Source organism: Solanum tuberosum, unplaced genomic scaffold (assembly GCF_000226075.1).
Source record: "Solanum tuberosum cultivar DM 1-3 516 R44 unplaced genomic scaffold, SolTub_3.0 scf00186, whole genome shotgun sequence".
Classification (NCBI taxonomy): Eukaryota; Viridiplantae; Streptophyta; class Magnoliopsida; order Solanales; family Solanaceae; genus Solanum; species Solanum tuberosum.
The window spans coordinates 318,675-329,998 of NW_006239112.1; positions in this window are offsets into that span (position 1 = coordinate 318,675).

Genomic DNA, 11,324 nt, shown 5'->3' on the forward strand with positions numbered 1-11,324 from the left:
CATGTGTGGTGAGATTTTGTTTATTCCATGTTTTGCATCTTAGTCTAGAACTTGCCCTGCATGTTATTGAAGCGAAATAAAAGTGTTGCTTTGTTTAGGATATGATAATAGGCTTTCTTTGATTTGTCTGGTAAATTTTAGTCTTTTCAGATATTTTATCACTAGTTAGCCCTTTTGAGCCTGTAGCTTTTTTTTTTTGTAGCCATATTTTGTCCTTGACTATTTTGTTGAATCCCTAGTTTTTGCACCTTGCTTCCTTGAGCAATTATAGCATAGACTTATTCTAATTATCAATTTTGAGAAAAAAGGGATGGTTGAGTGAAAAGGTAATCAATGATAGCTACAAAGTGTTTAAAAGTCCTCTTTGAAAGAATGTGACAATGAAAAAAAAGAAAAAAAAGAAAGAAAAGAATGTGACATAAAAAAAAAGTTAAACCTTGATGATCGCCCTGGTCCTTCCAAGGACATTGTGCACCTTAACGCATGTAAAATACGTAAGTTGAGGGTGGCTATCATGAAGGAAAACTTTTAAAAAAAGAAAAAAAAAGATTGAAACATTCTTGAAATAATGAGAATTACTTGTGAAATAAGTGTTGAAGAGAGGGCTGAAAATAAAGAGAAGAAAATAATGGGTTATGAAGTCTAAAATTGCAAAGTGCTGAAGGAAGTGTAAGTCACTATTATATAATTTTCCTACCAGTCCCCTAGCCTACATTACAACCCATTAAAGTCCTATTTGATTCTATTCAAGCATGCTTAATTAATGGAGATGTACATAATGGGCAAGCATATGGTTCTTTATGCATACATGTGAATTTTGTTTTCGAGTGAGAGAGTATTCTTTGATGCCAAGTCCTTAATTTATATTCAATCTTTTGATTTGAGTGTGTGGACTATTTCTTCTAGTGAGGGCACTTGTTTCATGATAGATAGATTATTTTATTAACCTTCTTTGATGAGAGTAGGTGAGCAAACTTAAATTTGATGAGTTCAAAGTCCTTCTTTGAGGTTAGAAAGTTAGAGATTTGTTGTTTATTTGGATGTTTTGCATGATGATTATGAAGTTTACTTGATGTTTTCAAATTCGTATATGGCCTTATTGTTTGTATTAACCAAAGTGATGACATTGCTAGTATGAATTTTTTCTTGAGATGAGTTTTAATGTTTGCTCGAGGACGAACAAAAGTTTAAGTGTGGGGTGTTGATGTGAGGCTAAAAAATACATATTTTTAATCATTATTTCCTCACATTTATTATTTTATATTTGTCCTTTTTGAGCATTAATTTGATGGATTATGCTAAATTGGGTATTTTATTTGTAGGATTAAATTGGTGGAAAAATGAAGAAGTTTGGAGCTAAAAGGAATTAAAGATGGAAGGTTGAAGAAGGAAATCAAACATACAGCTTAATGAATTAAATGGAATAAAATAATATATTTCTATATACATGGGAATGACGGCTGCAATTGAGGAATTTCAATTTTGATGTTTGCTGCTGCCACATGGCAGCAAGTGAATAGTGAAGAAATATGTTGAGGCGGCTGAACCATGATTCACGCGGCGGGAAAAATAAAAGGAATCCAATTCCTTTTGGTTTTGGATTCCTAATTTAATTTGGACTCAATTATTTTATTTAGGGTTTCCTATATCTATAAATATTGCACATAAATAATTATGGGTGGGGGAAGAACCAAGATACAAGACACAATAAAATTTTCTTCTAGCTTAGGAACTTTGGAAGAGCCGCCGTGGAGGCCGGACTATTGTGATTTATTCTTTCTTCTCCCTTATTATTTATTTGTATTCGTGATTGATAAAAGATAGTTTAGCTATTGTTCTTAACTTTTTATGATTAACACAAGCATATTTATTTTAGTAAATTTTGATTGTGTTTTTGAGATAATGAGTAGCTAACTTTCATAACTAGGGTTGGGGGAACCATGAGCGATTAACAAAGTATGAATAGTAAATAAACAATTCTTGAATAGTGTTTTGCATGCATTGATAATTCTTTCGTTTAAAAGTCTTTTTAACGAGTCCAAGCGTTAGAACTCGCCTTGTTACTACTTGCCGGATCAAGGAGGTAATCAACAAGAAAAGAATTATCAACATAGATTTAGTGTGATACTATCTAATAGGCTAGTGTCGATTGGTGCGAAGTAATAACTAAGCCAAACATCGATTATGATGTCTAATATGAGGTAAAGGTAAGGGTTAGTAAATTATACACACGTAGCCGGATCAAGGTGCGGGGTGAAATTCTCTAGATGCCCAGATCAAGGATTTAGAGATACATAACTTATCACTTTGCATCTAATACACTAGAAAAGGATTACTACTATTAGGATTACCGCGTTATGAGCTTATGGGAAACTCATTCCTTGTTAGTTTTAATAATCTGAACATAAATAAATACTTAGTTCAAAGCTATCTTTTTATTGTTTTTATTTCAATTTAAACCCCCCCATTTTTTATATAACGACTATCGAGTTAAATATTTGCTATTGACAATATTCTTCCATATTCTCTGTGGGATCGACCGCGACTCATAGTTGGGTAAATATATTACATACGATCGTTTATACTTCTTTTCAAGAGGTATATTTGAATGTTATAAAAAATGGCGCCGCTGCCGAGGATTCTGGCTTTTAAATTTATTTTTAACTACATTATTGAACATTAGTCAAATATTTCCTAATTTTACTTTTTCTCTTTGATTTTGTCTCTCTCAGGTTCCGACTTTAGTGTATGCCAAGTACACGGAGCCAAGGCGAACCACTTACTCCGTACGATCCAGAATTGAACAGAACTTTGCGAAGAATGAACAATCAAGGACTTCTAGTTAATCCTATCGGAGGAAATCTCGATGAAGCAATTGAGTTACAAAAGCCAAGAGTAGTTGGTGGGAAAAATCGGGGTCTAGCTGAAAATCAATTGGGAGATGCAGTGAGAGTGCATGGTCCACCAGGCCTACAACAACATGGCCACTATCGGGGCAACATCGATATAGCAGTAAGAGTGCATGGTCCACTAGTTGCATGGTCCTACCTCCTCTACCTCCAGGGCACACATTTGTGGTCCATTGGAGGATCCACATGCTCACTTGGCCAAGCTAAGGGTGGTTTGCAAAAGTTGTGTAGGTAGACCAGACTTGGATATCGATGTCATTGGATTACGAGTGTTCCCTCTTTCACTGATAGGCGATGCTGCAGTATGGTTCACTGAGCTTCCGTATAACTCAATATTCACATGGGACCAACTGGCTGAGGTGTTCAAAGCAAAGTACTATCCGGTGTCCAAGAAGCTTAATCACAAAGATAGGGTCAACAATTTTGTGGCATTACCTGGAGAGTCCGTGAGTAGCTCGTGGGACAGATTCACTGCCTTTGTTAGAAGTGTCCCAAATCACCGTATTGATGAAGAGTGACTTAAGGAATATTTCTATCGAGGACAGGATGATAACAATAAAGCAGTGCTTGACACTATTGCCGGAGGTTCATATGGTGATTGTACATATGCACAGATTTCTGAAAAATTGGAGAGGATCTCTCGCAACAATAAAGCATGTAGCACTAGGAGGTCAGATACTGGGAGAAACACATTTGCCGTTCATAATACCACTGACAATTCTGCAGATGACATTCGTGAGGAGATGGCCCAGATAAGGACAGAGTTGGGATTGGTATTGAAGCATGTGAGCGGAGGAGCATAAAAGGTAAATGTTGTGAACTACGTTACTAGAACTCCACCACGAATTGAAGAATGTTATTATGAAGAAGATGCTTATGCTGTGAATGATCAGACGGGGGGTTTCCGACCAAATGCCCAAGGATCCAACACGGAAAATTGGCGCCAAGGTCAAGGAAACCAAGGTCGGAACTATGGAAAATACAATCGAGAAGGTCACTATGTCCGTGATGGGAACTTCAATCGCGACAACAACTATAACAGGAACAGCTATGTCAACAGAAACGATCGGGTTGGACCTTAGGTGCCCCCTCAAAATTGGGAATCTGGTGCTAGGGAAACTGGAGGCAATATGGCGCGCATTGAAGATATGATGCAGAAGATGATTAGAAGGTTTGATGCAACTGATGAGAATGTGAAGGAGATGAGAAGCGACTTGTCTGGTATTAGACAAAAGGTTGATGCCCATGCAGTGTCAATTAAGCATCTGCGTATTGTAGGGAGTGCAACATCTCGCACTTGATTTTGAGCGATTGTCTTTCCTGGCAGCTTTGAAGGCAAGTTTATTGCATCAATCCGTCTGATAGGAAGAGTTAGTCCTCTTAATGCATCTTCTTGAAGGTTAGATGATTTGACTTCTTCTTTCTTTACTTTTTGAACATAGCGAAGTCCAGAAGTCAAATTCTTCTTTGAAGGCATGGTCTTCCATTCATTGAGATTAGGACAAATTTCTTTAGTGTCAACCTTTGCCTTTCCGACAGCCGTATCGATCCTTTTGCTTGTGATCTTGTCAGACTTGGTTGATTTGACATCATTAGATTTTGTCCCTTTAACAACATAACTCTTCAAATAGAATTTTGCATCGGCAAAGTGCGTCTCAACTTTGGTGAAAGGATTATCATCTGCAACTATATTTCTTTCAATCCCGTCTTCAAGATACCTCAAACATTGATAGTAAGAAGATGAGACAATTCTATTCTCATGTACCCAAGGCCTGCCAAGTAATATATTGTATGAAGTCTTTGCATCAATCACATGCATCCATGTGCTTGATCGCAAATCTTCCATGTGGATTTCTAATTTAATGGAGCCTATGGACCTCTGTCCTCCTTGATTGAATCCATGTATCAACAAATGACTTTCACTAAGTTCTTCGGTCGTGATGCCGAGTTCCTTCAATGTCTTGATAGGCAGAATGTTGACTCCAGATCCTTCATCTATCAAGATTCTATTTATCTTCTTCTCTAGCACGTGACCAACCATATACAAATGACGATTGTGTAGTGTTTCACCAAATAGAAGATCATTATCTGTGAATGTAATTTTTGTATCACATGTATGTGCCTCTTGGGAAGAAGGTTCAATAGGCTTTTCAAAAGATGAAGGAGACATCATTGACGAGATTTCCCTTGTTGCTTTTTCTTCGCCACTAGGAGACACTTTTGATGAGGATTCTCTCGTTGTTCCTTATTTGTCAGTTGGAGACACCTTCATTGTTTCTTCTTTATCAGCATTAAAACATGATGCCTCGACATTTTTTTAAGTAGATTTTGTGCGCAACCAACTTGGTAAGAATTCTTCTAGAGTTACAGGATGTCGAGGTTTCTGGTAGTGATGCACTTCTACCTTTGCCTTCTTTGGGCGCTTTATTGATTTCTGCTTTGCCAGTTTTTTCACCATCTTCTTTCTAATCGGTTGCTCACATGATTCTTTTCGTAAGCTTGACTTGTTGCATCTTCGCCTAGTCACAAGAATCCAGCCTTCATCACCATTATATCAACTTGAGATTTGTCTAGCTCCAATGACTCTTCTTCATCACCATATTTGGACCGGATCGAGCGAGCCGAATGTGATGGAGATTTGTTTAGAACTAGCTTTCTCATCATCAAGGACAATCTTCTTTTCTCTAACCAATCACATCACCCTATCCTTCAAGACAAAACATTTTTCAAGAGGATGACTCACAAGTCTATGATACTTGCAATAATTTGGGTCATCAGATTTTCCAGCTTCATCTCTGGCAACTCAATGAGCTTTAATTCAAGCAACTCATCAAAAATATCAGAAACGTCAGATTCTAAGAAAGGGTATTCCTTTTCTTGCATTTACCTTAGGATCGATTTTTGATCTGAACGCGCTTGGAAATTCGTTCTCACACTTTGCTTCTTCCCTTCCTTCGTAGTGAACTTCACAGGCGACACATTAACATTCATTGACTCTTTATTGTCGTTCTTGGGCACAAATTTGCTCCATCTCTTAGGTTCCTGCTTGTCTCTTCCTTTGCGAGGGTCATGGACAAACGCCATATCCTTTCCGGCAGAAGACATGCTCAACTCCATATCATGAGCGCGAGTAGCTAGATCTTCAAAGGATTTTAGGTTTATTCCTTATAAGATATAAAGAAGCTCCCAGTGCATCCCTTGGATACACATTTCTATTGCAGAAGCTTCACTAAGCCTATCCTTGCAATTCAGGCTCGCATTCCTCCATCGATTTATGAAGTCTATGGCTGGTTCATCCTTCATTTGGCGAGTATTCGTAAGTTCTACCATGATCACAGTATGCCCTGTGCTATAGAATCGATTGAGAAACTCGTGCTCTAGTTGCTCCCAACTATCAATAGAATTGGGCCCAAATCTGTGTAACAATCACAGGCATTTCCTTTTAGAGACCGGATAAACTGCTTGACAAGATAGTCTCCATGTGTTCCAGCATTATTACATGTCTCCACAAAGTGTGCAACATGTTTCTTCGGATTTCCTCTACCCTCAAATTGTTGAAATTTGGGAGGTTGATAACCAGCAGGCATTTTTAAGTTATCAATTCTTGCAGTGTATGGCTTGGCATACTTATGAGAAGACTTGGTGGAGACTTCATACTTATCTTTGATAGTGCCTTCAATGAACTCCTTCAAGAGATCGAGTGGGATCATTCCTTCAGAAGAAACTGGTATCTCATTAACAAGCGGTGCTTTCTTCACAAGATCTTCGATCACTTGAACTTCAACACCCTTTCCAGGCGCATGGCTCGCTTCTCCATCTAAAAAGTCCTTCCATTCGATCCATCAACTTATCGATTCTAGACTCTTGGTGTTGTACATGCTTTGTCAATCCTTCAACCAACTTCGTCAGATTTGCGAGTTGTTCTTCAGGGGAAGAAGCAACAGTCACCATTGTTTGCATGATCATTGGAGATGTAGGAGAGTAGCATGGATTGTTGCGTAAGTTGATCTTCAGTGGACTCACGTTATGCGATGCACGTGGAGATGATTCATTGGTTGAATCATAGTTCTTTCTTGTCGTAGAGTTCTTGGAACCAGATTGCTCAAGTAGAGCTAAGGTCTCCTTGATCTTTTCAGCAACACTGCTTTCCCCTTCTAAAATATTTGTGGAGGAAGTTGATCTTTTTGGAGTCGCAGACCCAAAAACTGGAGTTGACGCAGACGACACTTGAGGTGTTTGTTGTCCTAGCATAGCAGTTTTGCTCCTCGTAACAGCTCCGAAACTTCCAAAGGTAACACCTAGAATTTCTTCAACTTCAGTAGAGAATTCGAGCTAGTGGCCTTAGAGGCAGTTGATCGAGAGTTGTTCTTCATGGAAGTCATCTCGATGTTATTTGATGCTTGAAAAGTTGAGATGAGAGGTAGAGATTGTCCCACTGGGCATGCCAAAATTTGTAGACGGTAAAATTCACGTCGAAAAAACAATAATCAAGAATGGAAATATTATGCAACAATTGTTTTATAGATTTAAGTGCGAGTGTTACAATCTCTATTATTCCTCTGAATTCGCCTTTTCAAATATAATTCAAGGGCTCTTGAGCTTGATCTTGAACTTGGGATTTATCTCAATCTTGATCTTGGATTTGGACTTGATCTTGAACTTGAACTTGATCTTGACTTGAACTTTATCTTGATCTTGAATCTGGCGGTCTTGATCTTGATCGTTCTTGAACTTGATCTTGAACTTGATCTTGACTTCTTCAAATCTTGAACTTTGAACACTTGAATTCTTCAATTCTTGAATTCTCGAATTCTTGAACTTGTAGAGAAATTGCGGCTTTTGATCCACGAACTTTCTCTAGCTTCTTGTACGAATTCTTGGTCCTCTTTTCTGAATTATGAGGACCCCTATTTATAGTTTTAGAATAGGGGAGTTGTGATTGGAATAGGATTCCCTTCGGCCAATCAGATTTAAGTGACATGACATATGGGCTTTATGAAGCGGGCTTTAATTAAATTCATATTTATTGAATTTAAATAATTAAATCAATTATATTAATCCATAATATTTATTTGGACTAATATATTAATGAATTTAATATAATCCGAATCATTTTAATAAATTTATATTTAAATAAATTTTAAATGATTACAGTTAGAAATTGTTTAAAATGTTCTCATTTTCATATTTTTTTCTACCATTCTATTATTATATTTTGGTTAAGAGTCGGGAGATGATTTCATACTTTAGGAATGGTAGTGTTTAGTTCTTTGTAATTAACTTGGGAAGTTTATATGAATAACGTATTTTTAGAGTTCTTTATGTGAATGAGTATGATAGAATAGTTATTTGTTGGTTTTTATATATATGGTTAAATAAACTGCTTAAAAGAACACTTCTAGCGACTAGATTTGTTGTCATTATTGAAGAACTCTAACGACTAGAATGACAATTTGCGAAATGAAAGTATGGTCGTTAAAAGGAGGTATAACGACCTGATTTTTTGTTGTCGTTAAAGGTTTTTTTACAACCGGATTGTAAATATGGTCGTTAACTACGATCAATTTTTTTTCTGGTCGTTATTGACTTATAGCAATCATATTAAGGCTTTTAACGACCATAGTTTCCGTCGTTAAAGGTCTTTTTTTCTTGTAGTGATTGTAAATGATATATTAGGCATTACTTATGTATCAAGTACGTAAGTACTGAACATGAAACCCACTATCTGCATATTTGGCAATATTAGGGTTATGTATCAATGTAATGAATATATACATGATACATTGTATAAAACATAATTTATTGTAGCATTGATGTATCCGAAATTTCATACCACGAACAAAGGCTAATTTAAGAAACAAAATAAACAAGATACATTGAGAATCTATAACTTTTGTAAAGATGGGTGTGAAGATGCATCCTTATTTGATTTTGCCTTCTCCAACTCAAGATTCTTCATGAATAATGGATCGTTTCTTGGTTTAGATCTATTTTCAACAAAATTTTCATCGTCAGAATCAAAAACACGGCGTACCATATCTTGAGTAGTTGAAACTAATTGGGTAATCCTATTACTAAAAGAAGAGGCATCATCCATAAGTATCAAATAAATTGATGATGAAAAAAAAAACAAGAATGAACTGAGAGAAACAACAAGGAAGACGAAAACTACCTATTCAAGAAGTTGAAAATGATTTGACTGGAGAGGCAACGATTTTGAATTTCAAATTGTAAGGAATGAATTAACTAATAAGATTGTAGGAGTGAAAATAAGGAGAGATTGACGGAGTAAATTAACGAAAAGAAACGTGGGTTTTGGGGAGTGTAAAGTTATGTCTCCAAAAGTTTGGTTTTGGAAGTAAAATAAAAGATTTTGGAAATATTTTAGAATGGTAGGGCATAAAGGAAATTATGGAAAATAATGGTGTGTGTATATAGGTAATTTTTCCTAAGAAATAAGGGACCGAGTCAAGAACGTACTTGGATAAAAGTCAACAACCTACTCACAAGTCTCAAACTAAGATACAAGAGTCAACTACCTGAGGACTAACATCCACAAATCTAAAGACACAGCCTATTAGTTATCAGATCAACAACAATAGAGAAGAGAATATAATCAAACAATTACCTAATCGAACCCCCATAAGCTTGGTAGGTACCAATAGCAAACACAACCCGAACGGGCTCCCATAAAACTAGAGGGTGCAATCAACAAACAAGTACACTGGTGATAGGCAATGCATATAAATGCAGAGTATGCAGTAGGACCACCAGTAACCATCAGTAACCAAGTATATAGAGCTACCTCCCTGCCATGCAGGCGAGGTAGGACCCATACAGCTCCCTATAAGGTACTATGGTACTCACAGCAAGAGGAGCCTATAGGTGACACAGGAATTCCATATACACTGCTTGGGCCTGAATCTAGGTCTTATCAAGTATATAGAGCATCATGATCAGATCTTAAATTTGCAACTAGTAGTAATCAACTTTGTTGTGGTAACAGAGGAATAAGTAACCAAATCCATGCAGAAAAGGGCGTCAACATGTCGACTAGTCAAGCAAAAACTGAGCACATCTCAGATGCCTCTAATGTCTCAAGTAGGAAAGGAGCACGTCAATGACGTCTCACAAGTTTCAAAATTAGTAAATCCAGTTATCCAGGAGGTATGACTCCCATTAACACCAGTTTAGAATAGTGACCAAGAGAAAATTTTCCTTTTCCATGAATGATCATGATGTAACAATGCATGAACCGAGATCGTACCATAAAACATGTGTGAATGAACAACCAATGTAAAGCATGTCATCATCAACATTCAAACAAGGCACATGCACCAAGAGAAATATAAATCCAACCATACCATGCTATAAAGGTGGTAGTACTAACCTGGGATCCAACTATTCCTCGAATACGGCCTCAGTCCCAACAATATAATAATATCTCAATGAAGATACAACGGGCCTACTACTAAACAAAAAGTGAAGGGATCAAAGAAGAGCTTCCGAATCAATAAAAAAGAGGAGAAATAACTCAAGGAACGATGCATTACCCCAATCACACTGCTCCAATCTACGATTGAGCACGGCTAGTGCCAACCTACGTCTACGACGTGCCTCCAAAGTCTCAAATACGAATCACATGGCCAACAACATAAAGTCAAGCGCTACTGGGAGAAACTCACAACTACCATGGCGATAAAACACACTCAAAAGCACCTACGGCTCAACCCTAGACTAAGGCCACAAATTACCAATTCTAACTAGGATACACGTGTTAAGGCATACTACAAGCAATGCTATAGCCTAAACTAAGGATCCCATCACTCACAATCAGCCCAACGCTTCTATAGGAGTCAAGAAGGATAGAGTAAATAGGGGGAAGCGAAGCAATTGCAATCCTAAATCACATGCAGTTTGTACTAAGCATTATCTAAATATCCAATCAAGAAAGTAAGCTAAAGCCTACCTTGGAGCGGATCACGCGCACTCTGAGGGTGTGTTTGGCATGGAGGAAAACATTTTCTGAAAAATATTTTTCAATTTTCCATGTTTGGTTGGCTTAAAATGTTTGGAATTTTTTTTCCAAATCAACTCATTTTCCTCAAATTCAAGGAAAATGACTTCTTTTACAAAATTAGGGAAAACATTTTCGAAAAATCTTCATCCTTTAAAAAAAAAATTCTTACCCTACCTATACCCCGTACCCTATATTTTTATCTCTACCTCCAAACTAGCCCCCACCCCCAAACAAAAAAAAATAAAAATTTCAAAAATTATTTATGAAAAATGTTTCAAATTTCAAGATATTTTTTACCTCACCCAACCCCTACCAACCCCCACCCCAAAAAAAAAAATTCTTTCGAAAAATCTTTCAATTTTTTTTTAAAATTTTTTTTTACGCCACCCCGCACC